Raw genomic sequence first — 6708 nt, forward strand, 5'->3', positions numbered from 1 at the left:
TATTCAGAAGCAAGCCCCGTTGCCAGCAACCGAGCTTACTCCCAGGTAAAGGATCGTGCTTTAGTTCTTCGCATGAAAATCAGTGGGGTTTAACAGCGCTTAACAGGGTTACCTACACTGCTTCCCCAAAACTAGGTCTTAGGTTTAATGCTAATAATCGAGCTCAGCGGCCCAGGCCAGCCTAGATGGGGGGGGGGGCTCTGTTTGCGTGTGCCCACAGAGAGGGCTCTGAGTGCCACCTCTGGCACCCGTGCCATAGGTTCGCCATCACTGTACTATGAGATCCTCTGAAGATGCCAGCCACTGATGGAGGCGAAACGTCAGGAGAAAATGCTACTGGAACATGGCCATACAACCCAGATAACCCACAACACACTAGTGATTTTGTGATTCACAGGAGACTGAGAAACACTGAGCAAAATCCCAAATTGGAGCAGTGAGAGCCTCAAACCTGTTTTGAACCTGGATGGCAAAGAGACATCTGCCTTTGGGCAGGTTGATTGCAAGAACTGAGAGACTGAGAGGTAGAGGAACCACCAGGTGGGTCTGAGGAGATCCAGGTTGGGGAAATTATATGGGGTGGGGTGGGGGTGGGGGACTTGGAAGCAATAGAGATCACTTCCCCTGGAGAAGATGGCTGTTTCGGAAGGGGAGAGCCAGCATCGTATAGTGGTCGAGAGCAGGTGGATTCTAATTTGGAGAACCTGGTTTGATTCCCCACTCCTCCACATAACCAGATGTGTTTCCGCACTCCTACACTCCTTCTGGGTGACCTTGGGCCAGTCACAGTTCTTTCAGAACTCTTTCAGCCCTACCTGCTTCACGAGGTGTCTGTTGTGGGGAGAGGAAGGGGAAAGAGCCTGTCAGCCACCTTGAGTCTCCTTACAGGAGAGAAAGGTGAGATGTAAATCCAAACGCCTTCTCCTTCTTCTCCTTCTCCTTCTCCCCTAGGGCACTGCACCCTGCTGAAATGCCACCCCTCCCCCCAACCCCACCTTCCTAAGACCCCATCTGCCAAATCTCCAGGTATTTTTAAATCCAAAGCTGGCAACCTTACCTGAAGAAAATGGCGGTTTCGGAGAGTGGACTTTATGGCATTATACCTCACTGGACTCCCTAGCCCTCCCAAAATTTAGCTCCCCCCGACTCCACCCCCCAAATCTCTTGCTGTTCCCAGTACAGGACTTGGGACCGCCCGCCCTCCCCAGTGGTGGGATCCAAAATTTTTAGTAACAGGTTCCCCTGGTGGTGGGATTCAAACTGTGGCGTAGCGCCAATGGGGCTGGGCAGGGCATGACAGGGGCGTGGCCAGGCATTCCGGGGGCAGGGCATTCCTGGGCGGGGCTGTAGCAAGGACGCAGCCGCTGTGCCGGTCCTTGGGCAGGAAACGAATGCACGCAGGCGCAGGCTGCCACGCACGCCGGTGCACCTCCTGCTAGACTGCTTCAAGTTCTGCGCGCTACTGCTGAGAGGAGGGGTATAACTAAGGCAAAAATCACGTGGCAAAATCACCCGTTAGTAACCCCCTCTCGGCACACACCAATAATGAGTAACCTACTCTCGGGAACCTGTGAGAACCTGCTGGATCCCACCTCTGCCCCCCGCCCCCCCGCAGTCCTTCTTGAGAAAGCTAAAAACATAACAGGAGTTAATAGGACACTTGAGCGAAATCTCCCCCGACAACGTTAAAGCCGCCATCTTTTTTCTCACCTCGGCTCCAATGCCTTTAACAGCAATGTATTGCACAAGTGTTATTAAACACTAGGGCTTCTGCCCATGGAGTTTCATCGGCTGATTTCTGTCGCAGCTTGTAGAGACACAGGCACGCACTCGCATGGCTTTTTTTGGTCAGTTGGCAACCCTGCTGGGAAATGGGTATTTTGCAGTCTGGCTACCTTGTGTTTTTTGGATTGTGTGGCTCAAAATACAGACAGGAAGCATTTTATGGACAATTAGGCATCTTGAGTCGACTTTCCAAGATCCTGCGGAGAGGCTTTTTGTTTGAAACTGGAAAATTATATCTCAGGCCTCCTTCTCTCGCCTTAATTAGTCTTGTTCATTTGCCTTGTTTGGCTGCGTGTCATTTTTTCAGTATCCAGCCATCAACTGCTTGTATTTTGGAGGTTTCCCATTTAGCAGCTAATTCCAGGCTGCGCTCTCTTGGCACCGTACCTGATAATTCCTCTTCAGATATGCCTGCATAGATTTGCAGGTTGAGGGCAGAATGGTCTCTTCGGTCTGCTGCATGTTCCTAACTGGGAAGAGGTCCTGGCGAATGTACTAGAACTGATGTTCGAGTTTCTATCCTGCCAAGCATCTTGGGTCACCCATAAGTTCATTCCTGACCTTGGGGGCTTTCCGCACTGACAGAGTTGTACTGGTTTCTATCTAGGTTCACCTCAGTGTATCTGCACTGCAACTGAGCTCAACGTTGTTTTGTCTCAGTTCCCCCCCCCCCTCAGAACTGCGACATCCCTGTCACAGTTATGAACTGCACCTTTCTGCTGGAACAAGGTTGATACCGCTTCGAAGCTTCGAAGTGCGGATGCATCGAAACGACACCTCATCCATTCAACCAATCAGGAGCCGCTTTTGTGGCATGTGCAGAACAGGAGAGTCGTGGCGGGCATGTAACTGTAAACTGTAAAAACTGTAAAAAAAAGAACGCTCCCGTTTCCCTTGGTAACACAAGCTCCAATCACGATCGAGGAGCGAAACAGGCACCAAGATGATTCGGTTCCAGGGGGCCAAGTAAGTTGCTGTGCGGACAGCCTGGAATCGCCCCCCACTGAAGAGAACCGAGTCGATCTTAGCTCCCTTCTGTAGTGCGGAAAAACCCCTTGAGAGATTTGTGGAAGCAACAACCTGTCCCAGGGTTTTTCACCTGTATCTGGGATTGTTCGCCACCAAAAGCGATGATGCCGTGGCCAAGAAAACCAATGCGATTCTCGGCTGTATCAATAGTATGGTGTCAAGATCGAGGGATGTAATTGTACCTCTTTGTTCTGCATTGGTTACACCTCGCCTGGAATATTGTGTCCAGTTCTGGATATTCAATTCAAGAAGGACATTGACAAGCTGGAACGGGTCCAGATGAGGGCAACTAAAATGGCAAAAGTCTGGAGTCCATGCCCTACGAGGAGAGACTTAGGGAGCTGGGCATGTTTAGTTTGGTGAACAGAAAGTTAATAGGTGACCCGATAGCCATGTTTAGATATCTGAAGGGATGACCTGTTGGTGAGGGAGCAAGCTTGTTTTCTGCTGCTCCAGAGACTGGGACCAGGAGTCGTGGGTTCAAGGTGCAGGAAAAGAGAGTCCACCCATAACATTAGGAAGAACTTCCTGACTGTCAGGGCTGTTCGACTGTGGAATTCACTGCCTCGGAGAGTGGTGGAGTCTCCTTCGTCGAAATCCATGCCCTACGAGGAGAGGCTTAGGGAGCTGGGGATGTTCAGTTTGAAGAAGAGAGGGTTAAGGGGTGACATGACAGCCATGTTCAGATATCTGAAGGGATGCCGTGTTGGTGAAGGAGCAAGCTTGTTTTCTGCTGCTCCAGAGACTGGGACCAGGAGTCGTGGGTTCAAGGTGCAGGAAAAGAGAGTCCACCCATAACATTAGGAAGAACTTCCTGACTGTCAGGGCTGTTGGACAGTGGGATGCACCACCAGAGAGTGGTGGAGTCTCCTTCTTTGGAGGTTTTTCAAGAGAGGCTGGATTGGAATGATTTTATGTGTTTAGGATTGCAGGTCGTCTCAAGCATCTGCCTGTAGAGTGGTCATATAAAGGTTTCAGATAAACAAATAAAACATGTCCTGGACTATCAAGTGGCTTTCGTGGCAGCAGCCCACCAGGAATGTTCCCCATAAGTTGAAGAGTTGGGCCACTTAGAATCATAGAGCCGGAAGAGACCCCCAAGGGCCATCCAGTCCAACCCCCTGCCATGCAGGAACACACAATCAAAGCACTCCAGACAGATGGCCATCCAGCCTCTCTTTAGAAACCTCCAAAGAAGGAGACTCCACAACTGTCCGAAGCAGTGAATTCCACTGTCAAACAGCCTTTTAGTGTCAGGAAGTTTTTTCTGATGTTTAGGTGGAATCTCTTTTCCTTCCCCTTGAACCCATGACTCCTGGTCCTGGTCTCTGGAGCAGCAGAAAACAAGCTCACTCTTAACCAGATTTTCTCTGGCTTCTCTCCAGCCCTGCAAGGTAGGCCTCTGGCCATCTCTCGCACCAGTGGTGGGGAGTTAACCAAGCTCCCGTGGAGTGTTGCTATCCCCTCGTGATGAGCTTGGCCACACGGAGAACCAACTGAGTCTGTGTATGTGTGTATTTGTGTGATTCACAGTTCCAATCACCTGGGGATCTGATTCAGTTTAAGGCAGCTACCTGTGTGTGTTTGGTTTCAGTTGGGCAGGTTGCAGGGTTGGTTGGGGTTAGGGTTAGGCAGTTAGTCAGGGTTGCAGGGTGGGTTAGGCAGGGTTGCAGGGTTGGTTAGGCAGTTAGGCAGGGTTGCAGGGTTGGTTAGGGTTAGGGTTAGGCAGTTAGGCAGGTTGCAGGGTTGGTTAGGGTTAGGGTTAGGCAGTTACCTGTGTGTGTTTGGTTTCAGTTGGGCAGGTTGCAGGGTTGGTTAGCGTTAGGGTTAGGCAGTTAGGCAGGGTTGCAGGGTTGGTTAGGGTTAGGGTTAGCCAGTTACCTGTGTGTGTTTGGTTTCAGTTGGGCAGGTTGCAGGGTTGGTTAGGGTTAGGGCTAGGCAGTTAGGCAGGGCTGCAGGATTGGTTAGGGTTAGGGTTAGGCAGTTACCTGTGTGTTTTTGGTTTCAGTTGGGCAGGTTGCAGGGTTGGTTAGGGTTAGGGTTAGGCAGTTAGGCAGGGTTGCAGGGTTGGTTAGGGTTAGGGTTAGGCAGTTACCTGTGTGTGTTTGGTTTCAGTTGGGCAGGTTGCAGGGTTGGTTAGGGTTAGGGTTAGGCAGTTAGGCAGTTAGGCAGGGTTGCAGGGTTGGTTAGGGTTAGGCAGTTAGGCAGGGTTGGTTAGGGTTGGGGTTAGGCAGTTAGGCAGGCTTGCAGGGGTGGTTAGGGTTAGGGTTAGGCAGTTAGGTAGGGTTGCAGGGTGGGTTAGGGTTAGGCAGTTACCTGTGTGTGTTTGGTTTCAGTTGGGCAGGTTGCAGGGTTGGTTGGCTGCCCCAGGTGCTTCTGAATCCATGGAGCCAGAGGGCCATGCAGGTGGGGACTTGCTGGTCCTTTTGATGGGTGTGGTGAGACTTTAGAAGTTTCCCCCAAAAGTGTATGTGGGGTGGGGTGTGCCCAGGAATGCTAACTGGAAGGGCAGCATCGGGGGGGGGGGCACAACTGGACCCTGTCGAAGGCTGGCACTTGGATGCTGTCAGTGACCCTGATTCATCACCACCTGTACTTAAGCCGGTGTGGCATAGTGGTTAAGAGCCAGTGGACTCTAATCTGGAGAACCGGGTTGGATTCCCCGCTCCTTCACATGAGTGGCAGAGGCTTATCTGGTGAACCACATGTGTTTCTGTTGGGTGACCTTGTGCCAGTCATTCCTGGGTGGCCCTCGTGCCAGTCATGCTCCTACATTCCTGCTGGGTGACCTCGTGCCGGTCACAGTTCTCTCTGAACTCTCTTAGTCCCATGGACCTCACAAGCTGTCTGTTGTGCGGAGAGGAAAGGAAAAGAAGTTTGTAAGTCGCTTTGAGGCTCCTTACAGGAGAATGTGTGTGTGTGGGGGTGGGGGTGGTAATGAATCCAAACTTCTTAATTCTGTTGGAGATTCCTGCATATTTGGGCAGGGTGATTTCACAGTTTCGGCAGGGGCACCGACGGTTTGATGAGCAGGACTGCCCCTTCTGAATTCCTGCCTTCTCCAGCTCTTGTGGGCCTCTGGTTATTTTGAAAAAGGAGGTCTGGTCACACAGCTCCTCTGTCTCGACATTTGGCGACCCGCCTGTCTTGTGGCAGGGAGTCCCACAAAACCTGGCTTTGTTTCCTGGCTGCGGTAGCATCGGAGAAGGCGCGCATTCCTCCTCTGAACCTGTTCCTAGCAGTATGAATCTGTCACAAGGGAGGGTTCCAACTCTGGGATCTTTCCGGTGGCTCTTTTCCAACTCTCCTTGGGATCCACATTTCAGACTCTTGTTGGGATCCAGATCTGCACGTTGCAATGTAGGCGCTGGGGGGCTCCTGCCCGGGCCGACCTTCCACCCAGGGTGCCATCCAGTGGTGGGATCCAAAAATTTTAGTAACAGGTTCCCATGGTGGTGGGATTCAAACAGTGGCGTAGCGCCAATGGGGCTGGGTGGGGCACGACGGGGGCGTGGCCAGGCATTCTGGGGGCGGGGCATTAATAATTTCTCTGTTACTGTAAAAAAAACTCTTACTGTAAAAAAAAGTTCCCAATTTCCAGCTGGTATCTTTCTGTCCATAATTTAAACTCATTCTAGCAAGTCCTATTGTCTCCTGCCCACAGAAACAACTACTTCTCCTCTCATTGACTGCCTGTCAAATACTTAATACTTTCAAATGCTTAATTTTGCTTCTAGAAATCAAAAGAAGGAGACTTTCCTTAAACAAGGAACTTGACCATATTTCTAAAACATGTTTTTAAAACAGCCCAACAGGGAGAATTATCCCGTTTTCTACCTTCGCTAACCAGCCACATAGGAAACAACAGGACTTGATGATTTTTGGACCTAATGG

The sequence above is a fragment of the Sphaerodactylus townsendi genome, linkage group LG04, assembly GCF_021028975.2.
Source record: "Sphaerodactylus townsendi isolate TG3544 linkage group LG04, MPM_Stown_v2.3, whole genome shotgun sequence".
In the NCBI taxonomy this organism is placed as follows: domain Eukaryota; kingdom Metazoa; phylum Chordata; class Lepidosauria; order Squamata; family Sphaerodactylidae; genus Sphaerodactylus; species Sphaerodactylus townsendi.